Source organism: Frankliniella occidentalis, unplaced genomic scaffold (genome assembly GCF_000697945.3).
Source record: "Frankliniella occidentalis isolate FOCC.00 unplaced genomic scaffold, Focc_3.1 Scaffold39, whole genome shotgun sequence".
Taxonomy (NCBI): domain Eukaryota; kingdom Metazoa; phylum Arthropoda; class Insecta; order Thysanoptera; family Thripidae; genus Frankliniella; species Frankliniella occidentalis.
Window position 1 is genome coordinate 1,680,426 of NW_026267169.1, and position 27,686 is coordinate 1,708,111.

Sequence of the window (27,686 nt, forward strand, 5' to 3'; positions counted from 1 at the left end):
CGTCGCCGTGGAGTATAGATGTTATCTGGACGCTTACATTTGTTTCATCGCTGGGTAATTTTTTTGTGTTTCATTTGGTCCACGTAGGGTGCGTAGTAGTGCACACGGGTTGGGCGTGGTGGGTGTGGTTGGACTTCCGGGCGCGAGGGGTCCCACCCCTCCCCTCCGGGGCAGTCACCTACCCGCCCGGCCAGCCGGGCCCGGCTGCACCACCCACCCTTCTACCCCCACCCTACCCTCACCCTGCACACCCACCCACCCCTTCATGCCGCATACCGTTTCTTAAATACCATCCCCCTCCCTTTATCACGTGGTGATTGAAATTGTCAAACACCTTGTCTATCGTCCTCCCGAAGAGTTTCTAAAATTTTAATCATTTTTTTTTTACGTTCGATCATGTTCACATTTACCATACCATGCAGCAAGTTTCTTATCCACCTACTTGATTAGATTAACTATATTAAGCGAATCTTGAACTAATGGTATTACTTTTTGTTTTATTTTGACGTGAGGGGTTCCGTTCAATAGCTGCTGCATTCCCTTCCCCGACTGTCTTGGTGCACGTAACGAGTACACGCTCAATTTGCCGTTGCATGCACGCACGGCGCGACCGACTCTGACTCCCCTCCCCTCTCACCTTTTCTTTCCCTTTTCACTTTTGCCATTGCCCCTGCCTGCTCCCCGGTGATGAGGTCAGTCCTCCCTGTCGTCCCGTCCCCGCGACGGGGTTGGCGCCGTCACTCTTGTCCCCCCCCCCCTCCTCTATCCACCTCCTTCAGATTGGCCCAGGCCGACCCTTTCCTCCTACACCATTCCCCGGGGTACTCTGGGCTTCTCTGCTCGGACCCCCGGGTCCTCCTGACGTGTCAAAGTGATCCTGGAATGTCACACCTTTGCCGAGGCGCCAGGCGAGGCGCCGCCCTTACGCCCCGCCCCGCCCCCTTGTCGCTGCCCCTTGTCGCGGCCCCCGGACTGACTGACTGCGCGGAATGGTACTAAAATGTGGAGGAGCAGCACTTCTTGGATACGACTGAGTCACGGGCCGGCCGGGCCCAGGACTATGGTGTCACATCCTGTCGTTGGCTGGCAGGCCGGCCCGGCGCTATCGCCGGCGCGAGTGATAGTCGCGGCGCGGTGTGGAGTTCGCCCGCCGGGGAATGCTCGCCTGCCCGCGGGCGGGGGCGGGGGTAACTCGACGCGACCCGACGACGGGGTTGCGCGCGCGCGCGCTGTCGCCGGCGGTGTCGCGTTGCTCTGTCTGGCCGAGCCTCGGCCACGGGTTCAATCATAGCGGGCCTCGAGGGTCCCCACCACCACCACAACCACCACCACCGCCACTCCACTCCCTCCCTTCAGCCCTTAGACACACGTACTCTAGCATCCCTTCACCGCGCGAGTTCGCTGACCCGCCGGCCCGCCGTACGTCCGAGCCGGGTCTCAGACTGGCCGGCCATTCGGCGGGCGGGGGCTTTGAGTTGAGCCGGCCCAGCCCAGCCCGGCCGGGCTGCCGAAGGGTTGGATGTAAAAGTATCCCCCGGCCGTCCGCTGTGTGTAGTTAGGCTCGGCGTGTTTACCAGGCGTGTATCGCGCGCAGCCTGCTGAGTGTTTATGTTCTGCCCATGTTGGAGGGGGGGGGGGGGGGGCTAGCGGCGCCCCCGGGGTGGTCCTGCCGACCGTGATGGTGGTGGCTCACTCCGCCCTCGGGAGGGGCCGAGAAGGGCCTCGCTGTGTGTGTGTGTGTGTGTGGAGTTTGCAATCATTATTGGCGGTGCGTTGGCGCTTCCTTTTGAGTGGTGCTCGTTTGCACGCCATCACGGTATGCAGATGAGACGGGGGACACGCGGACGTGCCCTGCGTGGGGAGCGCTGGGGGGAGATGAAGGGAAATCGTGGAAATTCAACCCCCACCTCTCCTACCCTACCACCACAGCGCGCGGGCGCGGGGAGTGAGCTGGAAGGACCGGGTGGGGGTGTGGGTGGGGAAGGGGAGGCGAGGGGCAGCGGCGGCGCCGCCGCGGAGCTGGGCGCTGGGCGCGCGGCTGCCAGTTCGGCCGTGTTCCAATATGATGCCCTGCTCCTCTCATCCTGCCCAGTGCCCAGTCATGCTGCCCCCGCCCCTCCCCTCTCCCCAACTCTCCGCGGCCCTCCCCCGCCGCGTCCTCTCTCGCACTCTGGTGTTATCGCCCCCTCCTCTCTCCCTTTTCTCTCCCCTTCTCCTCCCCCCTGGCGCGGCCTGGACAGGACAGCTTTGTTCTCGCCGCAAATCCGGTCGTTGAGCCGTGGCGTGGCGGGCGCGGTGTGGGCCTGCGAATGCTCGCCGATGCGAGCGAGGGGGCCCCGCCCCGCCCCGCCCTCTGACCGGAGCATCACGATGGAAGAGTTGAGCGTACTTTTCGCACCCTTCCCCCTCCTCACGGCACCGCCTAGCGGGCAACTCTTCCCTCCCGTGATGGACACGACCATAACTTCATTTTGATAGCAATTCCCTTTGGCAGTGCACGCAGGGAAAAAATACTTGGCTGTATTTGTAGACCAATACCTAAAAAATAATTATATTTAGCTGCGTAGCTAAAAATTTGGCTGCGTAGCTAAAAGTTTAGATGCGTGGCTAAAATTAAATTTGTGTTGAATAGCAAACCATTACGCCTTGCTTGAAATTGTCCGTTACACAGCCATTTTTAAGTAATTAGTTACCTATTCAGTTATATTCAAGTAAAAGTTCTCCCGTATTTAATAACTGTTGGTTTAGCTAGTACAGCTAGCTAATACATTTTTCCGTATGTAGTCCTGGCCGGTGATGCGCCCCGCCATGCACGGCCCAGTAGGTGCAATAATAGACGGGGGGACACCCGATAGGCCCCCGGCCCGGTCATACAAAGGACGACGAGGCGGCTGACGCCGCGCGGTGCACTTGTCCAACGCCGCCGCGCCGCGGGCGGTCAGCGACAACGGCCGTCAGCAGCGCCATGAAGAGCAAGAGGCGTGGGGCTCCTGCTGCTGCTGCTGTTTGGGGGCTGTTTGGGCAATAAAGGGGCGATAACAGATAAACGTGATGTGTGGAGGGCGGCTAATTCTGATCGGCCCCATCGCGGCCATCACCAGCAGGCAGCAGCAGGAGGAGGAGGAGGGAGGGGTACTGCTGCTGCTCTACTCGAGCGCAACGGCGACTATCACCCGATACGACCTCGATTCGACGACGGCGGCTACGGCAGCGGCGTTGGCGTGGTGCAGTACGACTGGCATAGCAGAGGCGATCGTCGGGGTTGATGGCGTTCCACATCGAGTTGGGGAAGTAAGGAGGAGAGAGCGAGCACCGGCCGCCGGACGGTAAAGTGTTTCCCTGATGGTGGTAAATATGTATCTGACGCGACAGGCCGGCGGGCGGGGCACGCCCAGCACGCCCCGGGCACGCCCGGCGTGACGCCGCTCGTGTCGCGTCGCGCGCTCCCCGTTTTTGACGTGGCGTGACTCCTGGTGCCGCCCCGCCCTGCCCCCGCCACGGCTGCTTGCTTGTCTGTTTGATTCGAAACGCCCGCCTGCCCGCCGCCTTGTCCCGTGTCACGCCCGCGTTATGAGTTGAGCAGGGCGGAAGCAGGGGCACGGACTAGCTCCTGTCGCTGCTCCTGCTGCTGCTGCTTCTGCTCCTGTCGCTGCTGCCCCTGCTTCATCAGACGGCCGTCACACCACCCGGCCCATGCTGCCCCGCGCCCCTTGTATTTTCGGCTGACGCCTGCCTTTTGCTGTCCGCTGTCTCTCTGTACACACTCATGGCGGCGCGTCCATGGGCCACTAGTTGCGCGCTTGCTCTTCATGGCACTCTGTCGCTCTTTTTCCTTCTTTTTTATGTTGTTGGTCTCTCCTCGTGGATCGGGGGGCCCTCCACTAATGTGGACGGCGGCGCGGCTACTCTGCAATATAAAACCCGTGTCATTGGCCTCCTCCTCCTCCTCCGCTGGGCCGGGTCGGCGCCATTAGCATGCAGAGTACTCTTGAGCCCCGCGCCGCGCTGAGCCGCGCTATGGTGTCGGAGGAGGAAGAGGAGGCTCTCGTTCTTCTTGCCGCCGCGTTGCCCCGGAATATTAACGACCTGACCCGCTGTACTACACTCATGAGGCTCGGCTCATTACTGCGATCTCTGATCCACACCGGCAGGGGCAGGACACCGCCCCATGTCCACTCGCGCTTTTGCGCTCTTGCTCCGGATAAATTGCTCTCTCGTACAATACACCAGGCAAAAAACGAATAAAACACGCATGACGTGCTACTATGCAGGTGATGTTGGGGGGGGGGGGGAATCTCCGTACGTATTGCCTCCGCCACGAGACTGACTTACTCTGAACGCACTTGACCGAGAAAACCTCATCACCGTGTATACTTTTCCTGGCCCCTCAACGAGTCCCCACTTTTCCAATCACCGCATTATGAGCTGAGCGTCTGCTTGCAGTGTGTCGTCCTCATGTACACGACGTGTGCCTTTAGGGGGGTTTCATTATCATTTTTATTTTTTTTCGAGGGCAGCGGCGGCGCTGCTCGCTCCGGCCGGCCCGTGAGTGTCAATGTTAATTACGGGCTGCCCGGGCCGTCCGCCCGCCTCACTGAGTTGGTCACTCTGCGCGACGTTGATGAAATGCTTTACTCTCTGCTCCGGGTACGGTCCCGCCTCGCCCCGCCCCGCAGCGCGAGCTGGGGCGGAGCATGAGGCTGGAGGCCCCGACAACGCGCTTGGTCGTTGAGGTGTTTGACCCGCGAGCGAGAAAGAGTGAGAGAGAGAGATGGAGAATTTAACAGCGTCGATACAATGCCCTGCTCCGCCTCGGTGTCTTGGCTCTCCGCTCCTCTCCTTGGTCTATGCTGGCGTCCCTATCCTATCCGTGGACCTACGCTAACAGCCCCGCCCGCCCCGCCCCGGGACCGGTCCGCCTCGTGTGCTCTCGCGGCTCGCGCTCTGCGGCCCCCGCCCCGCCCTGACCCGCGCACTAACATGGCGTGGTTGCCCCGCCGGCCCTGCCCTCTTTCCGATCGACGCGAGAAAAGAAGAGGGGAAATGTCTTCTGCTGCTCCGGTCGATAAGTTTTCCCGACTTGTCCTCATCCCCCGGGCGCCGCGCCATGACGCCGTTGGTCCTGCCGCGGACGCCTCCGGCCGCCTCCCTGGCCTCTACTACAGTCACGCCCCGCTGCGCGAATGACTCAGCTGCTTGCTTGCTGCTCTGGTCGTGCTTTAGTCATTTTTTATTTCCCGCCTTCAGCTTGTTTTATTTGTTATTTTTTGGGAGGGAGGTGAAGGTGGTTGTGGTGTGGCCCGCGGTAAGGTAAAGAGAAGGGTCTGCGTGGGGGGGGGAGTCTACGGTCACTGCCGGAGCTCTAGTATTGTAAGTATCGAGCGCGCCGCGGGTCGGGTCGACCGGCCGCTGGCGAGTTGAACGCAGAGCCGCACCCGAGTGCGAGTGCACTGCCCAGGCCAGCCCGCCGCGCCACCTCCACCTTGAACTTGACCGCTGGCCGGGCCAGAACCTGCACGATGTGTCGATGTGTTGGCAGCGGAAAGAGAGAGGAGCGCGCGAGCAGAACCTCCGTGGATGTGGGATTGGCTTTGCACCTGCCCCCCTGGTCTGTCGTCCGCCGGGCCGCCGGTTTTTCGTGTTTCCGGCCGGGCGCGCGTGGCCCGGCCAGAGGATCGGTTGCGCCCCTGCCGGGAGGTGCCACACGCGCCGCGCCTCGCGCGTCTCCCGCCGTTCTCCCGCGCTTTATGCCGTGTTCCCGCCGAAACCGAGCAGCATGCGGCGATGCTCTCCTCCCGCTGGCAGTCAGTCAGCTCAGCATCTGGTGGCGCGGGACCGCCGCAGGGGCCTAGCGTGAGGAGGGGCCGCCGCAAGTGCGGGCGGGGGCGCGGCTAGTTACGCGGGTCCTCTTGTGCGTCGTGCCCATTAGTTTTTGGAGCCCCCTGCCTCCTCCCTGTGCAACTGCCGAGCGAGGGGGCCACGTGGCCGCGCAGGGGGGCGGGGGCGGCAGGGGCCTTCGGTCACGTTCTCCAGCGGAAGGACCGTGCCCCCCGTCCTCACGCCTGCCGTGGGCCGGCCCTGCCCTGCCCCTGGCACTGCTCCCATCACCCGATGCCGGTTCGATTTTTCGTCGACTTCATTATTAGGCTTCGCGTGCGATTAGCAAATCGCGAAGCCTTATGACGAGATCGCGATGTTTCTGCCATCGTGTAACCTACCTGGACCCCTGGACCCACCCGCACGGAGACCCGGAGACCGTCCCCCACACACAAAAAAAAGGTTCGAGTGGGGGCGGGGCAGAGGGGGCCGCTCCTGGGCCGCTCTTGGCGACGTCGGGGGCTGGCCGCGCGGTAGCGGAGACAGAGGCGGTATATGATCGCAAACAGTGTCTGGAGCTATCTGTGTGAATATATAATGTTCAACATTTCGTTCAACCGATTAGACTTCGCGCGCTAATGAGCAGCTAAAACGTCAAACGAAAAGCCTTATGACGAGGTCGCGATGTTTCTGCCATCGTGTAACCTACCTGGACCCCAGAACCCACCCGCACGGAGACCCGGAGACCGTCCCACACGCCAAAAAAAAAAGAAAAGGCTCGGGTAGGAGGCGGGGCAGGGGGTCCGCCCCGCTCGGTGTTGTTGCAAAGGGCAAATGAATCGAATAAGAACGCCGTCAAATTTTTCCCAAATTTTGAACCTAGCAACAAATTGCCCAAGATTTCTGGATTAATCATCAACCTTTACCCCTCTTCAAAAAAAGTCAGATGCTTCTATGTGAATTTTGACTGTACTGAAAGACGTTGTGTTTCTCTCTCTCCCTTCACAAAACTATCTTACAAATACAAAAATATGTTATCTTTAATTAAAGGGATCTGCTAGTTATTTTATGGACTTATACCTTGACCCCTGCTTTACCATGGTGGCCAGTGCCCACACCAAGTACGCGAAGCCCTTTTAAGCCACATTGAATAATGTGGACTTGACGGATTTTTTTCGTTTCGTTCCTCCTTTCCCCCATCCTCCCCCCACCTCCTCCCGTCTCTTTTCTCTTTCTCCCTTGCCCCCGCCCTCACTCTCTGCTGCTGCGTGGTGTTCGTGCCCCCTCCCCCGCCGCTACCACCACCACCTCCTTTGAATCCGTTCCCAATTATTGACGACTCCCGATCTTCTGATCGAGATAAAAGTGCGTGACTGTGATGGCCCCTCGTTCGCTCCCGCTCCCCCCGCTGTGGGGGTGGGGTGGCGGGGCTTTTGTTCACGCGGGATGATCGAAGCGGAGCAGCAGCAGCAGCAGCAGCAGCTCGGCTGGCGATGTGGTGGAAACATTGCAATCCTCGGCGCTCATCGGGCCGTTCTTGTTTTGGCTCTTTACTGTATTTTCTTTTGGCTTGATGACTGAACCCCCGGCGCGCAGCTGCGCGCGGGCTCCGCGCAGGGCGCACGGCACAGCTGCTGCAGGGACTCGTCCTGTCCTGTCCTCCGGGCCGGCCTCCTGCTCCGAGCCCAGAGCGCGCCGCGGCGGGGCGGGCGGGGCGGGGCCTCCTGCTCCGAGCCCAGAGCGCGCCGCGGCGGGGCCGGCGGGGCGGGCGGGGTGGAGCAGAGTCATGGAGCATGGGCTGGCGTCGTGGTGCCGAGCGAGCGGAGCGGCGCGGCAACGCTGTCGCTGCGCTGGGCTGGCGGGCGGGCAGGGCCGGCAGGGCTGGCAGGCAGCAGCGGCAGCAGGGCCGGCCCGCCCCATCCTCCTCCTTCTCCTTCTGCAGCCTGCCTGCCTGCCTGCCTGGCTGGCTGACTGCCGGCGGGTCTGCTCGGCCCCGTGTATTTGTTGCTTTTTATTTATTTTATTTCGGCTGCGTGGCGCGTTGAGATTGTGTCGATGAGGCGCAGGGATGTCGTCGCTGGCTTCTCCAGGCATTCCAGGCAGGGCGGGGTGCACCACCCTGTTACCCTAGGCGGCCTCCTCGTCGGGGGTGGTTGGGGAGGGGCCCTGCTGGGCTGTGCACCCAGCGTGCACCCGGGCCCACAATGTGATGTGACCTTGCCCCGCCCTGCCACGCCCCGCCCCTGGCCGTTCCGGCCCAGTACCCACCCAGGCGTACCCGTCCGTCCCCGCCCGCCCACCTTCCTGTGAGGCAAAGACAAGGAGGTGGTTTGGTACCCGCTCTGCTCTCGGCAAGGCCCAGGCGGGGCCGACAGGCTATCGAGGATGTCTTTTTGCGCATCTATCGGCTTCTCTCCCTCGCCCTCTCACCCACTTCATCTCTCTCTCCTCCTCCTCCTCCCGACTTCGCCGTCCTCACCCCTTCTGCCCGGGCCGCGGCGTTGGCGCGCCGCGCTGAGTTAGTGGGTGCGAGAGAGACGAATGGACACGGCGCTCTCATGGATGGAGCCTCGTGGAGGAAGCACTCGACGGCCTCCTCGAGTGTGTTGTGTAGAGCCGTGTCGCGCCCGTCGAGCCGCGGCACTAGATAGGATAGATAGCTCTTGTTCGCGCCCGGGGCCCGCCCGCCCGTGTTTGCTCCCCTCATCTCTTCTCCCCTCTTTGTTTTTCCCGACGTTTGACTTTTCTCCTGAACTTGAGACCCATCTCCTCGAGACTTAAAATTAGGTGCGTGACAACTCAAGTGTGTACACAACAGTTCCTAAAATCCCTTCTAACAACTCATCTGCGTATTCAGGTGTACGGGGCCTGACTGCGTGACCCAAGTTCTGGGTGGCTCCAGTTCGCTATGAACAAGCAGTGGTTATAACCCTTTTTGAAGTTGAAGTATTACAGTTTGCGCGTTGATGGTTGCGTTGAATGGAAATGTCACCGTGGGGCACTCAGCCAACGCCTGTGGCGGGCGTGGCAGGACGATGCGAGGCGCCCCCGATATAGACGTTACCTTCCCCAATGTCGGACAAGGTTTTGGGTTGCGGCCTCGGGGAGGGACACGCCAGATAAGACGCCGATAGGGACCCGTAGGGGGCGGGGCGGATCGTGGACGGCGCCCCATTTGGGGCCGTTCGACAAGGTGTTGATTGCGTCGATATGGGTGTGCGCCACCATGTCGTTGCTGCTGCTGCTGTCGTCCCCCGCCGACTTTATTTGGGTGGGGAACACTACTAAAACCACCGCGGCAGGAAAACGAAACGCCGCACGAGTGTTCACGTTCTTATGTGGTGGCGTAAGGCTCATACGGGAAGGAAAATCTTTTGCTGGCTATCTCTCTCTACGGCCACGAAACACCACGCGCCCCGGCGGCTGGCCTATAGGACAATGCTCTGTTGGGCCGCAGCTCTCTTGGTTTTAAATTTAAATGGCTCGATCGTGAGCGAGTGTTGCGACCAAGGCGACCCCGGCGCAGTGCATGGAGTGCAGTGCAATCACTGTGGCGGAATAGTCAAGCGCAAAAATGACCACGATTTACTGGAGGAAAGTTTTGTTTACAGAAAAAAGATTTCTTTTCGCAGTTAGGCATTTTGGGTGCTTTTGGGTTACCGCCTGATTACCATGCTTCGCTCCCAAACTAACAGAATCGCCTCAAGGATACGTTGTTTTTAACCCGCATGACATTATTTTGTAGTGTATAATCAGGTTCTCTACTGTATCCATCATCGGCGATCGCCTATTTAAGTTAAGACCGGAGCTTAAGTTTTTAACCCCTCAAATTCACTGTGAGGTCGTGCTGTTCGTCACGGCATCTTTACAGCCGTTCTAAAAGTTTTATTTTCCAAGAGAGTACTTTAGTAGTGGTGGTGAGGCTGGTCGGGGCGAGCTGCAGCGCCGTGCGCGCAACAAAAGCGATGGCAATGATACAGAGGAACGATGCAGAGAGAGGCCCCGACGACTCTGCTCGACTAAAAGAGAAGTCGAGTATTTTTCAAACAGCCGTCTTCTGGTTTATGTTTCCCACCCTGCTTTGGAGTCCCGGCCGGCCGTTACAGTACCATACGCACGTGGGTGTTTACAGCGCTGGCCTGTTTTGTTTTGGACCTGTTTGTGTGTGTGTGTGTGTGTATGCGACGGCAGCATCTCTCCTCTTTACCCGGAGCCGAGTGGTCCATAAAACACGCACACGCACACACACGCACACACACGCGCGCGCGCGCTCCGTACGCACTCGTGCACACCACGTCCGTGATGGCGCGCGGCGAGCAGGTGGATGTGGATATGGGGGATGCGAGGAAAGTGGGTTTTGTGCGGCTTTGGCGCGCACGGACATAGCGAGAGCGAGCAAGCCGTACAGCAACGTCTTTGAAACCCGAGCCGGCCGTCGGACTCGCGCGCCCCGACCGAGCGTGACGTCTGGTCACCCTAAGGGGCGGGGGGGACTTGTTATGTCCCTCTCCCTACGCCACTGCCGCCGCCGTGCGTTCGTCGTCACTCACCTGTCCTCCGCGCCCCCCAGGGGTGGAGTTGTTGGGCCCCAGGGACTTCCCCCCTTTGCTCCCAAACTCCCCCGCGATGCACGTGAGTGTAGTCCCATTGGGCCTACTCCTTTCCTCACTATGCGTGTACTTACATCGCCGATGTCTTCCTCCTCCTCCTCTTCCTCACCATCCTCCCCGCACCTCCCTCCTGTGATGTGGCCTCTGATGTTCCCCTGTCAGATGGTTTTGTGATGAGAACGAATGGCGCTTCGTATGTGGTCCGGAGTGAAGACTGCGGTACCATGTACCACTCCCCCCCCCCTTCTCCCCCTATGGGTGTTGTACTGCGGGCACCTCTCATCACACGCGAGCACGGACAGCCGCGGGGAGTTGAGGAGAATGAGAAAGAGAGATATACAGACTTCTCAAAAAACCGTTTTATACAAAGATGAGTTCCGGAAGATGGTGAGCGCAGACACGGGTGCGCCCAGCCGAGCGCTTCTCTTCCTGGTGGTGCACTACCGTGTTTTGTGTGTGTTTTTGCTATCGTGATGGCGCCGGCCGCGCTTTTCCGACTCTCTTTGCTCATACTTTCTCCTTCTCTTGTTTCAGGTGGTAAGTGTGTGTGTTGCCTCCTGGACGTGGACGCTCGCCCGCTGGTGGTGTGTGGTATGGTGGCGGCATGCGAGGAAACTCCCCAAGTAGGTCAACCCTTTACGCTCGTTCGAGCGGAGCGACCGGCCGACCGAACGGCCGACCAGGCGAGGCAGCCGGGGGGTTCCGTTGCGCTCGTAAAAGATGAGATTATTTGCACTTCTCGTGAAATGGTTTTGTGTTGTGCAGTGCAGAAATTTGTTGTGCTTTGCCGTCCATACGCGCTGCGTGTGTACGTAGGCCGGCCGGCCCGGGGGTGGGGGTGACTGAAGTGCGCGCCAAACAAACAGCACATCCGCCGATAGGAGATGGCGCTGCTAAACCGTCTCCCATTTGGGTCACACGGTGCAACTGTGGCGCTCTCGTGTCCTGGCGCAGGGGCGGCCTCGTGTCATCGAGCAGACGCTGGACGGGGCCCTTCTTATGAGGGAGGCGATGATGATGCTGCTGAGAGCCCGACTCGCACCAGGGCGCTAACTCTGGGAGGAATGTTTTCACACAAAGGGCGGCGATGGTTGGTTGCCCCTGTCTGATTGAATCCAGGGCGCAAGGAGAGCTGGGAAACACTTGTCGAGAGGTGGGAGAGTTTAGGAAAATGAAGACGAAGCAGCTGCAAGGGCCCGGAGCACTGGACTCTCTTGCATTTGATGGATGTACGTGAGCGGAGTCGGTTTTGTGGTTGTTGGTGGTGCGACAATTTTGAAGGCACGTCCTCAGTACCCGTGTGCATTGTGTGGTGGTGGTTGGTGCATCTTGGCCGCGGGCAGCACACCAGGAGGGGGCCCTGCAAGCAGGGCGGGGCGGCCAAAGGCGTGTACTGCCTTTTGTACTTGTGAATGGTCGGCGAGTCGTTAACCTGCCCTCCTGCCTGCAAGGCCTGCCTGCAAAGGCCTGCGCGGACCTTTGCTTTGTCAGCTGCGGAGGCGTCGTGGTGCTCCCCCGCCCCGCCCCTCCAGGGCGTACCGTTATACGTGTCGTCCGAGCTGCAGGTCCCCCCCTTGCGCCCGCCCCGCCCGCCCTGCCACCACTGCGAACTGCCCTGCTGCTCAGCCCTGCTGCTGCTGCGACCGCGCGCGGATCCGTTTTATTTGGCGGTCCTGGAATGTCGTTGCCGCTGGTGCTGCCGCCGGGTGGGTTCCACCACCACAGGCCCGTGGCATTTTTGATTTGCTCGTGCCGTGGGGGACGGGCGCGAGCACGACTGCCTCGGCGAGTATATATATTTTGACGGACGACTGTTTGAAGGGCCGTATGGCCGTGCGGTTCCGCCATCTGTTGTGGCGCGCGGGGTAGAGAGGGTTATTTAGAGACTTGATGCATTATCGGTCGCGCCGTTTGCCCCAGGAATGTATCATTTTCCCCGCTGTAGGAATGCCTCCCCCCTTGCTATTCCTGGCGCCACTGGCTCGACTGGCCGGCCCGATATGTTTGATATTGTTCGCGCCCCTTCCTTCCTTCTCGACCGGAGCGATGTGTTTGCGTTCCTCTATTTGTGGCGCGCGGGCGGTTCGGGGCAGGCTCTAGGAGCAGAGGGCCCGAACGCCGCCGGCCTCGGCCAGGCCAGTCTGCGCAAGCTGTGCGATACCAAGACTTCGTTAATCAGCATGTAGCTAACATCGACCCGATAGAGCATCGAGTCCCGATATCAAGATGATATCGGAACCGATATCGAGAAAGTACCGAGGTACGTTGTCGAACTTGGCTGCCGAACGGGATTTGCTCGCCTGGCAACACCACCACCAGACCTGCGCCCGGGCGTTAACGGTGTCTTTTTAACTGGCGTTTACGACCCCAAAGGGGGCCCCTGGCCCTGCCCCTCCCTACCGACCCTGCCGTAGGCCCCCCTAACTATAAACGGCAGCGCCCTTCCTCCTCGCGGCCCTTGGCCCACAGAGGGCCTTACTCCCCTCCTTCCTTGACCCGCCCCCCTCGCCCCCTTCCTATTCCCGCGCCCTCTTAACCCGTTAACGCCGTGATTGCTGTTCCCACCGTTAAAATTTTAAACATAAAAATAATGCATTATTTTTGACGCGGCTACCACCCACCCCCCTGTTATCGGGCGTTAAAAATCTCGTTTTTCGTGTTGTTCGTCCTTTTCTTTTTATTTCACCGTCGCTTTATTGCGAGGAAGTGGGTGGAGCCCGAGCCGAGGCAAAGAAGTGAAAGAGGCAAGAACGGCCCTCCAAAGCCGCTGCTCCTCCTGCGCCGTGGTTGGCATCGCCGCGTTGCCTGCTGCAGGACGAGAAGAACTTGTCCGATGACGAGTGGGTGGAGAGGGGAAGAGCTGAGGGTGGGCGAGTGGGTGGTGCCCTTTGTTATCGGGGTGATAAGGTGCCCATGAGGGGCTTAGCTCGCTCCATGTCCGCGGGTGATGCGCGGCCCTAGTCTGCTGAACTGCTCCGCCGCCGTGGAGCGCGCGCCGCACACTGCCGTACTGCCCCGTCGTCGTAAACCTTCGTTAGCGATATTAAACGTCTCGCGGCCGTATTTAAAGCTGACGGGGTGCATTGTACCCTGCTGCTGCTGTTGCTGCTCCGGCTCGCCTTGCACTCTGCATCGGCTGCGGTGCAAGCGGTATGGTGGCGGTGGTGCCCGCGCCCGAAGGACTCGACCCGCGACTCGCGCGCACGTGTCTGAGAGAGACGGAACGTCCGAATGGCGAAATGTGAAGAAATGGCGAAGGGAAAAATGTGTAATTTTGTGTGGCCGTGGCTGCTGCTGCGGCTTGCTGCTGCTGCGCTCCGCGGCGGCCGCGGCGCAGGTTAGGTTGTTATGGGGTCGCTTTATGGCGCGTTGGCCGTCATTTGGCGGAGGGCTCGCGGGATAGATAGGGCACGGCGGGCGAGGGGGGTACACTGTCGGAGCCGTGGCCGCCCGCTGGCGCCTGCTCTGGCGCACGGCCCGCGAGCGGCGGGAGAGCAGGGCGCACCGCTGATTGATTTCTTTTCTATTGCGAGGAGAGCAGCGCCGCGCGGTCCGGATTATACATGATTGCGATTGCGATGTTGAGTATTGCATCTGTTATCATATCATAATCCGCACGGCTGCATTGCATGGATCTGCACGTGTTTGTGCGTCTGCTTTTGTTGGTTGTGATCAAACTTTTTCTTTTTAGCCCATACGTTTGAAGTATTTTTCCATTTTGCTTTTCCAACGGTGTATAGCTAATGGCCTGCGGGCATGAGCGCACTTCTATCGGCGAGTCATGAGCAGAGCGAGCGTGCTGCTGCTGTTGTAGTGGTCATGAGTCACTTTCGCAATCTGCAACGCTGTGCCGCGGCTGTGTTCGAGCGTGAGAGAGAGAGAGAGAAAAGGGGGGGGCAGCAAACGCCGCGTGGGGCACTGCGCGGGGGGCAGTGGCGTCGTCTTCGCGCCAAACCTCCGCGCGGGCAGGCGCCGGCGCGTCGCTGCTAGGCCTTACATCGCCGTCATACCGACCGACCCCCAGAGGGAGAAACGAGAAAGAGACAAGAAGAAAATAAAAGCATCATTAAACAGAACCAAGGAACGCGCGCGCTCTTAATTTAGATGGGCGGACGGATGGATGTCGTTTATTATGAGAGGCAGATGTGTCGACACTCACGGGAGGGGGCGGATAGAGGGGAGGTGCTGTCGTGCCCCTCGCCGTGAGCCGCTGTGCGCGGGGTCGCCGTGACCTGATTAGAGAGCGCGCGAATCATGTTTGAGCGACACCGCGGCGTGCAGGGGAGCGGGGGCGGCGGGCGGGGCAGTGCTTCTGTGTATACTAGGTGAGGTGAGGCGGGGTAAGTGGGGCCACCCGCCCTGCCCGCGAGGGGAAAGAATTGCAGCGTGAGCAATGAAAAGAGAATATGTTTCGTGTAAAGGATATGATGAAGATCTCAAGAGGAAGAAGGGAAGAAGCGAGATGAAAGACGATGAAATGATGCTCTTTCGCTGCGTTATAAGTTACAGTACAATTTTTTCCTGCTTCACTCTATGATTATTTTCGCACAGTCGTTTTGCTCTTGAGTGCTGCGTTTGGTCTTATATATCCCCTCTCCTTTTACCCTTTCTCTCCCCCCTGCTTCTCTGAACTTCGCAGCGCAGGGACGAGTCGTTTCGTGTTTTTTTTTTTCTCTCCACTCTTTATTCCTCATGCATGCATGTGTGCTCCCCCCCCCCTTTTCTCCCTTCTAAAGCCCTCTCCATACGCAGCACATGTCGACCGACTGACAGTCCCCCTTCCCTCCTCCCCGCCCTTTCGCCGTCGGATTCCCTCAACCTCCGCCCCCTCCCCCTTTCCCCTCCCTCCCGCTCAAGTATAAAATTGGCGACTGGTCGTAAAATTTTTGAGCCTCTCGGCCCTCTATCTCTCTCGCTTGGGCGTTTTAGCATGGGCTGCGCGCCGTTAAATAAATCTCTCGTTTTGGGCCTCCTCCTCCTCCTCCTCGTCGACGTCCAGGGGTCCTGGAGCCTGCAAAAGTCTTTCTGGAAAGCCTTTCCCTGCTGCTGCAGGACTGGAGTGTGGCGAGTGAGCGGGGCGGGCGGGGGGAGGAAGAAGTGTTTGGCGAGGCGAGCCGAGCGAGCGGCGGCAGTAAGTGAGGTGGAAGCACGACTGCGACTGCCGTTTGGCGCGCCGCGGGGCGTGGCGGGGCGTGGCGGAGGACCTAAATGACGCGGTGGTTCTCCGCGGCCGTGACTCCTAAAGCTGCTTCTGCTGCTGCTGCTGGGGGGGTCGTTGTCCGCGAGCGGCGGTGGGGCGTGGCGGGGCGGGGCTGTGCGGAGTGTCGCGGGGCGCTCTTGACCTCTCTTGCATACGAATCGGACTAGCTTCCTGTGCCGCTGCCGCGCGCTGCCGGCCGGCCGGCTAGTTGGTAGCTGGGGGGCGTGGCCGCGGCTTCCGGCCAGAGTGTGCTGCTAGTCGCGCCTGCCGCGGCCGCGCGGCCTGTACGGTTTTCTTTCTCCTCTTGTTCGAGGCAAGGTTTTCCTCGACGGTGCGCCCGTTTCACCAGAACCACGGTGGGGGGCCATCAGCGCCTCTTTTTTGGTGGCCGTGCTGCTCGCTTTGCTTTTTCTGTCCCCGTCACCTTTGTCCTTTCCCTTTTTAATTTGTGGTGCTTCTCTGCCCGTCCCCGCCCGGCCCCGTTTATCATTCTTTTCACACCCTTATTCTTTCCCCCCTCCTCCCAAAACACTTGTCATGTTGGCGCGAGATTTCTGTGTTTTTATTTTTTGTCGTTTGGCGCCTTGTGGTGCCGCCGCTGTGGCCGCAGGACTGTCCTCCTCCTGCATTGTCTCCGGCGGCGCGGCGCTGGAGATTTGTAGGGAGAGCCCGGACCACGCCCTTTGTTGGCCCGCCCCGCCCCGATACGCCCCTCGTGTAGGAGCTGCGGCCGCGCCGGGCCGCGCTGCACCCAAGTGTCATCGCCCTTACCGGGTTTGCACCGTGCAGTGTGCTGCCCCTGGCCGGTCGATACGGCGCGCCTGGCTGACTGCTTCTTCCCCCTCTCTCTCCCCCCCTCACCTCACCCCCTGCACCTTCCACTCTGCTGCGTGTTGTGTGTGCTCCGTTCTCCAGCGTCCGCGTGGGCCACCTGCACACTCCCTGGACCACGACAACGGGCCACCTGCACACGGGCAGGCGTCGGCGTCTTGGGGCGTCGGCGTCGGCGTCTTGGGTCGACGGCGTCCTCGTCTTCGGTCGACGGCGTCCTCGTCTTAGGTCGACGGCGTCCTGGGTTGGGTCGACGGCCGTCCCGCACTCTCACGGCTCGGGACGTGTGTTTTGTGCCGCGCGCGCTGCGCTCGCTGCTCTCAAATCGTGATAGTTAGTTCGGTCGTTGTCGACGCGCACTCATTATGGACATTACCAACTCGGCAGGAAATGGGAACGCCGTGGCGGGGCGGGGCGCGCCGAGGTGAGGAGGACCCGCTCGCTGTCATTACGGAGTCATGCGGGGCCGCCTCTCTACGCCCGCACGTGTACCCACGTGAGAGTGCGGTGGGAGACAGGTGGGAAAAATCAGTGCGTATACGAAAATGCACCACGCCTCTCCCCGGCCCTCTGCGGCCGGCCAGCCGCTGCTTTGAAAATCTCTTCTTCTTGGATGTGTCGGTCATGTATGTTGTTTTTTCGTCCGCTCTTTGTCGACGCTTGAGGAGGAGGATTGTCCGAGTGTGTGAGTGCGTGTCGTTACTTCCCCCCTCCTTACGCAACCAGCGGGTAATGAGCTGCACCGATGCGCGACTACGGACCGCGCACACGGGGCTTTGTCGCCGTTGTGTCGAAGTGGAGGGGCGGGCGGGGGCGGGTAGGGGCACTGAACAACGCGGCGCTCTGCTGCGTCGGCTGGGTGAGCAGCCCTCTCTCTCTCACCCCCCTCTCTCTCTCTCTTTCCTTCCTTGTGCTTGGACGCTGCTGGTGATGGTCAGTGGTCACGGCCCGGACGTGCCCGCGCACCCATGACGTCTGTCGGGGTGCTCGACGTCGACGTCGTGGCTGATGCCCTCGTCGTCGTCGTCGGGGAGGATTTAAAATCGCCGCGAGGGACACCCAGCGTCCGTCCATAGGGGGCCCGGCAGGCTGGTCCAGTCCGGGCAGCGTGATGAGCTGGTCGTTGTTGTTGTGGAGGGGAAAGGCGAGGGTCCTTGGAATAACGTTACGGCCGGAGGAGGGAGAGGCTGGGAGAGAGAATGCATCATATCATCTCTCGGTCGAGTAGAGCAGCGCGCCGCCCCGCCGCCGCCGCAGCAGCAGCGGGTCAAGGGCGCGGTAACGGGCGGGGCGAGTCTAGGGCCCCGCACCCAGGCGTCGGGCTTATTACCGCCATGGGGCCCCCACGGGCCAGTGGGGCAAGTGCTGCATGGCGGCGGCTGCCGTCCCTCCACCCGCTGCTCCAGGCTCTCTGGACGCTTCAAGAGGACCTCACTCAGCTGGAGGCTCCACCGGACGTTTAGAAACCTTTCTATCGGTTCGGAGCACCGAAATCTTGGGCGATGAACTCGCTAAACCTAATTTTCATCGCTGGGATGATGCTTTCCAGACTCGGCCGTGCCGACCACCCACCCACCCGTCTCACTGGAGCCTCCACAGAGACCTTTCCGGTGGTGTGCACGATGATGACGCGAGCTCATCCTCGTTTACCCCGGCCCCAGGCGCCGCCAGCCGCGGTGCTCGCTGGGCCGCGTCAAGGCCCCGTTGGGGCAGAAGGGGTCGAGGTCCGGGGCACGTCATGACTCCTTCACTTTTACCCCGCATACCATGGCAGCCTCCCCGGGCGGGTCTGGCTCCGCTCCGCCCCGCCCCGCCCAGGCCCGCATTGAGTGAGAGACAAGTTCAATCTTTGGATCGCCGCCCCGCTGGGCCGCGGGCCGTATGGTCCTTTCCTTCCCCGCTGAGTCAGCTGGGCTTTGTAATTGACCCGGGGCGCTTCGTCCTCCAGGATGCTGCTGCTGCTGCTGCTGCTGCTGCTGCCGCCGGATCCCCTCTCCGGCGGCCCGCGGCGTGCACGTGGCGCACCCTCCTCCTCTTCTCCTTGGCCAAGAGTTGTTGGCTTTCACGTGTTTGTCCGCCTCGCGAGGCCGGCCGCGTGGTGCATGCCGTGTTTGTGCGTCCGTGGCGGGGCGTGGCGGGGTGTGGTGGTGCGGCGGGGCGCGCCGACGACTCGACGGGCGTAATGCGTTGCGAGAACGCCCCGTCGATAAAAAGTGACTGACGTGGCGCGGCTATCTGTCTGGGCCGTCGGCGGCCGTCGGCGGCGGTGTGGCGCTTCTCCAAGTCCTTGGGCAGCTGCGGCGGCGGCGGCGGCGGCGGCAGCAGGAGAGAGATAAGCTGCGGACTTGGAATGCCTCGAGCGAGCTGCGCGCGCGTGTAAACAACCCATTCACACGCTGCTGCTGGCGCGCGGCCGCGAAGCAGCGCGCCCAGGAAGACGAGCGACCGACAGACACTTGTGGTTGCCAGATGCAGCAGCGGTGCCGCAGGGGGTGTCGCCCGGTCAACCACCAGTACCACACCTCGTGACCTCCAAGAGGGTGGCCGTCGAGGACTTCTGCAGCTGCCGGGCCTGGTCGCGGCGGCGGCACGGGCGCTGCGCACTTAGATAGCGGGTCTCTGTGGCGGACGGACGCCGCCGCCGTCGGCGGCGGCGTCGTCACCGCCGCAGCGTAGCGGATATCGCCTAATGGTTGGCCGCCAGGGCCGCCGCCGGCGGGCCGACCGGATCAAATTGGATTACCGGCGCTGCGAACGGCACCCCGGGGCGGACGCGATGGCGCTTCCGACGGTTCGAATACCGCGCGCGCTGCTCTCGTTTTGTTCGGGCGCCGGCGGCGGCGCCGCCTGGCAACGGCCCTCGCGTGCGGCCCCGGCAGCCCTTAGTAATGAGGGGGGGAGGAGAGCGGGGGGAGAGGCTCGGCGCCAATCTACTCCCCCGGCGCCGCGACGCGCCCCGCGCTCGCCCGCCCCTCCTGTCGGGTCCGGCCGCCGACGCCTGTCTCGCACCCTCCTGCCCCTCACCCGTCCCGCACCTCCCCTGTCCTCGCTCTCTCTCTCTCTCTCTCTCTCTCTCTCTCGCACTCTTTTTGTGTTTCCGTCCCCGCGAGTGCGTGATCAAACAAAATAAAACACCAAGGTTGCCTTTTATTACACCAAAGGCCCTTCCCCTCTCCTACCCCGCTGTCTTTCTCTCTCTTTCTCGTCTAGGCCCGCCCCCCATTTCCCCTCCGTTTTCTGTAAGGGACGCCTGTAAACCGCGCGGCCGGCGCGTGCGAATGGGGCTGTCCGCGGGAGCTGTTTGACGCGGCTGTTATTCGGCTCGGGCCGTAAAGGCGGTTCAAGCCCGTGCGCGCCTCCCTCCCTCCCTCCCTCTCCCGTATGGGGTTGAATCTACTACTACTACTGCTGCTGTTCTCGCGCACAAGTAGTCCATGAAGCTGGCCCTGGCCTGACGCCGGGTGGGGTGGTGGTCGTGCGCGTGTCCTTGTCGCGAAGGTCGGGGCGGCCTGGTTGCTGTCCTAGGGACGAAGGGGTCGTCCTGGCCCCACACGCGCCACGCGCCCTGTCTGTCCTCGCATGCCTTGTCGCCCTCAGTATCATCCCCCTTTCTACTGCAAACGTCAGCGGCACTCCTTTTCTTCCGCTGTACATTTTGTTTTTTGTTTCGAAATAAACGGACGGAGTAAGGAGACGACATGCCACCTTGGCCAGCGGCTATGGCACGACGACGCTGTTTCAACCCCTATGTGCCCTTCCCTCTCCCCCCGTCTCTATTCCAGAGTGTGAATCATCGAGACTGACATCTAGAAAATACACACGCACACACATCCCCCCCCCCTCCCAATTTTCCTAAGTTTTCCCCGTTTTCGCTCGTCAAATGAAGGCAGTGCGTCTCGTCGTAAAATATTTATTCGCCCTAGGCTGCCCCCCCCCCTTTCCCCCTTTGCCTTTCCAGTCCTCTTCGCGTAATGATGAGCCACTAGGGGGAAGGCTGAAATGCGAAATGCCCTCTTCCTCTGTCGTCTGCCGCCCGCGTTTGTGTCCGAGGGAACCATGAGTGCGACGGAGAAGGGGAGAAGGAAAGAGAAAGAGGGTGCGATGGGCGCGTTTTCGGACGCGAGCCTCTCTGGCGGGCTGGTTTAGTGTCCCCCGCTGTTTTACGAACAGCCCCCAGTGGGGACGCTGCTGGCCGTAGGTTAGGCCGTGTTGCCGGGGGAAATGCGGTGGTGGGAAAGGGGGGGGGAGAACTGTCCTTGACAGCTCGTCAGTGGAAGGGTTCCCGAGGGCCAACGATGAAAGGGGGGGGGGGGGCTTAGCGGGGCCCTTCAGTCGATCAGAGCGGCGCGAAGGGTCCTGGTCCCCGTGTACATACTGTGTATGTCGCCCGCCCGAGCTCTGCAAAAGCGTACAAGGGCACAGCGGCAGCTCTAAATATTGGCAGGAGGGTGAGGGTGGGTCGAGTCCTTCGAGAGGGCGTTACTTCCCCGACTGCTCGCCCCCCCCCTCTTCTTTCTCCTCCGGGTCCTGGAGAGCATTCCTCCTCCTCCGGCCCGTTAATGAGGCCCTCCGGTATGCACGCGACGTGACGGCGTCCGAATGCGATCGCAGCAGCGCCCGAATCGAAATGACCGTATAAAACGAGGGCGTGGCTGTGCGGGGCTGAAGTGTGAAGAGGCTGCTAATGGAGTTATGAAGGAGTTGAGCCGCAGTTAATTAGGTGATAAATTCGGGGATTTAGCGGCGCCACGCCCCGCCCAGCCGGGACGACAAGTGGGTGCTGGGCGGGGCTGGGCTGGCTGGGCTGCACATGCTGCTGCTGTGCTGATGCTGCTGCGAGTGTCGCGATATATCGCGCAGTACACTCTCGCACACTTGCGCCTTGTGGCGTACACTTGCCTTGCGGATTATAAATCTGCATTTACTTCGCCATTCATTATTGCTCTTCCAAGTGCGCTGCGGGTCTTTGTCACGCGCCTGCAGATGTGTGACGACGACGACGCCCTCCGGCCCGTCTCACACGCGACTGCTGCTGCTGCCCCCGTCCGATCCCATTGTTCAGTGATCGTCCTCTGATTTATGAAGCGGGCTGCTGCTGCAGGAGGGACGTATGTGAGATGGCGTGCCCCGCCCCGCCCTGCTTTGTGGGGGGAATTTGTTTGGTGCTGCCTGCGGGACGTTCCGTGTCTAGCCTCCTCGTTGACCGGGGTCTTCTAGGGGTCGGGGGCGGAGGTGGAGGGGGAGATCGTCCAGAGATGGAATTAACCACGCGCCTGCCTGCAGCTCCCTGCGGCCGTATTGGAAGCCTGTTAGGGGAGTCCACAGGATGTCGCCTCCTCATGGCCGAGGAGTAGTCTCCCTCGCCTGCTTCTTCCCCCCCTTTTAGTATTATTATTCTTGCAGTATATCCTTCGTTTTCATCATCTGTTCCTTTCCTTGTACCCCCGTGTTTTTCGACTGCGGAATCCTGTCCATTAACTCGAGCTTTTTTGTTTCTTCTGTTTCCAGGTGAGTGTTGGCTGATTTCTCGGAAGCCGCCGCCGCTGTCCGACGACGCCGCGCTGGGGCTGGGGTACTGGCTGCGCGCTGCGGTACGAGTTCGAGCTCTCGAACCGACAATCTTGATCGATTATCGCGCGGTGCGGCCTGCCGTGGCGGTGCGGTGGTCCTGCTGCTGGCACGTACCCCCCGCTCCTCCCCTTCCTCCTCGTCCTGCTGCCCACCACGGGTGGGTACGTGAGGGTACAACAACGGGGCTCGCGTCTGTCTCTCTCTTTTGCCCTTGCCCCTCTCTCTTTCGATTCTCTCTCATTTTCTCACTCTTGCGGGATTCCTGGAAGTGCGCGCAAGGCTCGGCGGCGCGGCGCACCTGCCTATTGCCCCCGCGACTTACTGCGAGTGGCGTGCCCCCTTCTTGTCCCTGTCGACGAGTTGGCTAAGTGAGTTCTGCTCTCCTGCCGGCCCGGCCGCCACGGGGCACGGCATGTCGGGGGTTGTAATTGCCTTATCGATAGGCTTGTCTCGCTCGCAATGGCCGCCCTTTCCAACGCTGGCAGTTCTCTCTGTCTCTCTCCCTCTCGCGCGCGCGTAACACCCTTTCAGAGCTGTCTGTTCGCGAATCGGTTTGGCTCGATTTGGAAAGGGGTGTGAGGAGTAAGGGAGGGGTTAACGGTCCCTGCCCGCAGCGCCCGCCCGCGGTGGTATAAACTTTTGATCGCCAACTTTGGATGCACCCATTTTCGAACCTATCCCACTCAGGCCGGTGCGAAACCACTGCCGGTCTCTCTCTCTCTCTCTCACACACCCTCCCCCTTTCGGTTGCAACTTTGGCGAACTTCCTTGCTTGAGTCCCACTCTCGCTCCCTCCCCCTCCCCCCCTTCTTGAGAGTGTTGGTTTTGAGTTCGGCCCTGGAGGGTTGGAGTGAAGGCGGGAAACTGGCGTTCGCAGCACAGGTAGCGAACGGAAAGGGACGGGGGGGCTGGTCCAATTTGGCGCACGTGCGAACTCCCCTGCTCCGCATTTTAGTGTTGGAGTGCGCGCGTGTGTGTGTTTGTGATAGTTTGTGGTTATACACCTCCCTGGGGAAGGGTTGGGGAGGCCGGGGGAAGTCTCCGGGACGACAGCGACAGTCGCCTGCTCCTGTAAAGTTTGCATGTAAAGCGGCACGCGGATCTAACCGCGGCGCCCGTCTGCCTGGGGCGCCTCGGAAAACAGCCGTGCCAGAACGACGCTTGGACTCGGCGCGGGGCGCGGCGGGGCCTCCTCAGTGCTCCGCGGCGCCCCGGGCCACTTCCCACACTTCTGCTCGAGAAAGACGTGGAAATGGAAAAGGCGGCTGGGGAGGAGACGCGCAGTCTGACCTCCTCGCTAAGCTCAAAAGATGGGTAGACTCGCGGGTAAACTAAAGGAGTCATTGCCAAATTAAGTTTTAGAATAACTGAATATTCTTTTTGAGACAGTATTTAAGAAACGGTGCCGAACAATGCCAAGTCTTCCCTTACCAATTTTTCAAACGCATTTTAATTCCATAGGAGTAAATGTATTTTTGGTTTAGCTAGGACGCTTTGCAGACGCTGCGCTGTCTGCTGTCTGCTATGGGGCTCGACAAGTGGCTCGTCAGTGATGGCGCTGCCATATCTCGAGGGCCTTCGTCACCTGTTGAGGTTCCTCTCTCCAGCAGAGAGAGAGAGAGAGATGGAGAAAGACGGATGCAAGTTGAAGATGTAGTGTGAGAGGAGAGGGGGAGGGGGAGAGTTAGCCGGAAACAGACGTAAGCAGCAGCAAGTACCGGGTACTGCACGTGTGTGTGGCAGTGCAAGCCACCTGCTGAGGGAGGGGGTATGAATATGTGCCCTGTCGGCAAGAGTTATTTCTGGCGGTCAGTTTTTTGTACGAGCGTGTGTCAGTCAGTGTGCTTCTGGCCGCGCAGTTTTGAAGTTCCCGCCTATTGTCTGGCGTGTCGTCGCGCTCGGGTGGCCGCCGCTCCGCCCCCCTGCAGCCCCGCCCCTTGCGCGTGATTGTACGGCTGTGGTGGTGTATCCTTTCATTTTCTCGCGTATCTGATAAGCTTAGGCAGCAGTCGCATGGCGGCCGCCCGCGTCTCCCACGGCCTTCCCCGCATACTACAAGCTCGTTCCCCTCCCCCGCACCCTTTCTCTCTTGTATCGCGGTGCCCCGCTACACTGGGGCAGGTCAAGGTGCGGCGGTGGTCGCGGTTCGGCCCGGCCGTGACGTGGTGTGGTGCGCGCCTGGTAAAGGTCCGCGCGGCTCGGAAATAGATCGCGTGTAGTGGATCTGGGTGGCGTTGGTGTCGGTGCGCGAGCGAGCTGGTGGGCAGGGGAGCGCGTGCCTTACAGGTCGCTCGCCGGGGGGCCGCTAAATGTGTCTTCTCGTCGACGGCGACCCTCGCGGTCGTGCTCTTGTCCTCCTTGGTCGCCCCCACGACGGCACCCACCCCCTTGTTGTGGGCGCGAGTTAGCTCGGGGATCGGGGGGTGATCTGGTCGGGAGCGCAGCGAGCTGGAAGGAGCTGCTGTCGGCCCAGCCGGTCTGGCCAAGGAGGACCCCGTCGTCATCTTCCGCCTCGCGTCGCCCCCGCACGCCCCAAGCCTTTTTGGCAACGCGCCCGTCTGTCCATCTGTCTGCTATGCTGGACCATTGCCTTCCTCAACTAAACTCTGGCAGGGACCGTCCTCTCTTGTGCGACAGAGACGGGCGGGGGCGGTGGTCGGGTCGACTAGTGCGTGTGAGAGAGACGCAACGATAGTCGGGGGAGGGAGTGAGGGAGGGGAAGGGGGCGTCCATTGACTGTGGCGCTCATGTGCCGGGGTGATTTGGCCGGGCCCCAAGCTAGAGGCGCCACCGCGGCGCCGCCTCGCCCTGCTGCTCGAGGCTTGGGGCTGGTCAGTGTGTTGGTGGGGAGGGTATGTAATCGGGTCGTAAAGTAGTGTGTTTATTGGAGGGTAGGGGGGGGGGGAAGGAGGAGGGAGTTGCACCCGGGTGTCGTGCTGCAGTCGGAGTGAGGCGCGCGGCTCGTAAAAGCTTGGCCGGGGCGCGGCGTCATTTCCCTACGACCTACGCGACGACGAGCGAGGCGGCGCGCGGTCGGGTGCGCGGTGCTAAAAGTTGCGCCACTCACCACCACCACCCCTACTCAGTCGGAAGGGAGTAAAGAAAGGGTTGGGGTTCGGCATTGTCTGTGGGGAGGTCGTTGTGTGCGTGCTTGTGTATGTACGTGTTGGAATACATTGTGGTGTCGTTGGTGTTCTAAGCCGTTGCCTCTCTTGTTCCGAGGTGGGCAATTAAATGGCTGGGGGAAGTCGTTGGCCCCAACTCTACGAATGGCCCTGCAAAAGTTGATGCTTGCATTTCGACCACTGTGTAGGGATCCTTCTGGGCACCGCCTCATAGGCAGCAACAAGATACGGGACAGGCAGGCACCACCCTTGAAGAAAGGACGGCGTATCGTGCACCAAGAAGTAAAGCTGTAGATCCAGTAGATCGCTTCCTGCTGCACCTGTCAAGCGCTTGGCCGTGCGTTGTTCGTGTCGTTGGTCGCTGCTGCTGCTTATCTATGTGCAAGCCTGTTGTGCTGTTCTGGAGAAACCGTACGTCAGCTGATCGGGAGTGTCTATGATAACAGAAGTGTGTGGGAGGACGCATGCGGCCTTCTCGACGGGGGGTTAGGTCTTGCAGGCAGGAGCGCTCGAGGGGGGGGGGGGTCCGCTTCGCACCCGCCTGGCGCTCGACGGCCCGTGCGAGTCCCTTAATTAAAAGCTACCCCTTCCACTCCCCCCCCCCCTCCGTCACCTCTGCATCTATATTTCATGCGCCTAGTGCCTCCCCATGCGCCCTTCGCTGCCCACTATGCCCCCCTCCTCTCTCACATACTACCGCACCCCGCCCTCGGGGCTGTTTGCACCATCAACTCCTAAAATGGGAACCTGTTAGTGCCGCGCGGCAGCAGTATACGAGACGAATGATAGGCTGCGAACAGTTTGTCAATTTTTCTCATTTAATGGCGATACGTACTGTACTACGCCCGCCCGGTGTCCGCCACGCGGCCGCCGCCGGGCTATATACCCTGCAGGAGAAAAAAATTAAAGTAATGAGTGGAAGGGGGAAAGGGGAAGAGGGTGAACGTGCGCGCGTGCGAGGCGCACTCCAGCGGGCCACCCCAGGCAGCCCGGGTACCGGCTCAGTCAAAATGTCACCTCCGATAATGACTTTCATCACTGCGTCGTTCTGTTTTTTTATTGTTTCGAATCAAGGGAAATAAATTGTCTTTTTTTCGTCTTCATACATACTACTACTCCCCTCTCTATGATATGGAGGGACTCGACTTCGTCTCTCATGCTGGATTCGCCGCGTCCGACTTCCGCTGTCCAATCGGGGAATGAAGGAGAAGAAAGTATCACGTGACTTCCGGTCGCCGCGATACCATCGCTAGCCCCCTCCCCCCTATTCCCTTCTAACGCTTCCTCGTTCGCACGGCCGCCCGCTGCACAAAGAGCAAAGCAAAGCGGCGACGCACCGACTCCACTGACTCTTCGACGACGACGGGACGTCGTCGCTGGCAAAGAAGACGCCCTGCGACTATTCTTGCATTTTCTTTTTTACCGCGCCGCCGCTCGCTCTCCCGCGCGCTCAACTTGAGTTGCAGTAGTAGTAGGCGAGGCAGGAAATGAGGCACTATAACAGTTCGCACTCTCAACTTTTTACCAGAAAATTTGCCTGGTAACTACTAAAGTTTTGTACTGTTGTGTGTTGTCAAAAGATTCCGAAGAAATTCTTTAGTTATTCCTAAGGTTTTTTACCCTGCTAAATTACTAAACTTTTTCGATGTACTCTAATGGTAATAGGAAAGTTCAGTATTACTAAATTTTCTTGATAATATTAAACAGCACAATACTTGCGTTGTGACGTGGCAAATTTGCTAGTAAAAAGTTTAGCGTGCGGGAAGGAGTAAAATAGAGCAGTATCATTGTTTCGAAGCCATTGGTATTTCATTGGTTTATTTATGATACTTGGCGCAGACTGTACTCCTCCTCCTACGTACTACTACTACTACTGCTGCCGCTGCGGTGTGACGGGTGGGTCCGACTGGACACGCGCCGGCCGGGGGGTGGGGATGGGGAGGGTGGCTGAGTGAGGGGGTGGACGTGGGAGAGGGGCGGCCCGGCCCGCCCGCCTCTATTGAAATAAACGGGGCGAGACGGCTTGCTATGCTGCTGCTGCAGTTACAATTTTTATAATAATCGATTTCTGTTTAGGCGTGGCCGGCCGCGGTGGCGGTACAATATGGGGGCGCGCGGGCGGGGCGGGGCGGGGCTCGATTTCTGTTTAGGCGTGGCCGGCCGCGGTGGCGGTACAATATGGGGGCGCGCGGTCGGCGCGGGGGCGGGGCGGGGCGGGCTCATGTTACTCAGCCATAAGGTCAAATCTATATAAGTGACGTGTGTGCTGTTATAGGTTGCGCTGCCCGCCCCCTCCTCGCTGCAGCCAGGCTGGTCAGTGACCGCGCGGCGCGGCTCGGCACGGTGTTGTGTGTCCCGTCCTGTTTAAATGATTATTATTATTTGTAATGTTATTGCTTTGTGCAATAACCCCTCCTCCCCCGTACGCCTGTCTGTCTGAGAGTGCGCCTCGTCAGCCCGTGTCGACGCCGCACTATCGCGCGGGTTATTGCCGCCTTGTGCCAGTTGGGCTCCGCCGAGGCGCCGCGCCGC

The 27,686-nt window shown here is 60.4% G+C and overlaps 1 long non-coding RNA gene across 1 annotated transcript in view; it reads left to right on the top strand.

Annotated features, from left to right (window-relative positions):
* Nucleotides 1-13,400: 13,400 nt before the first annotated feature.
* LOC127749200 (uncharacterized) overlaps nucleotides 13,401-27,686 on the top strand; it is a 16,883-nt gene continuing 2,597 nt past the window's right edge. Inside the window, exons 1-2 of the long non-coding RNA XR_008011017.1 lie at nucleotides 13,401-13,577; nucleotides 21,967-22,049. This is a non-coding gene — a long non-coding RNA (uncharacterized LOC127749200). The remainder of the gene's footprint in view (nucleotides 13,578-21,966; nucleotides 22,050-27,686) is intronic.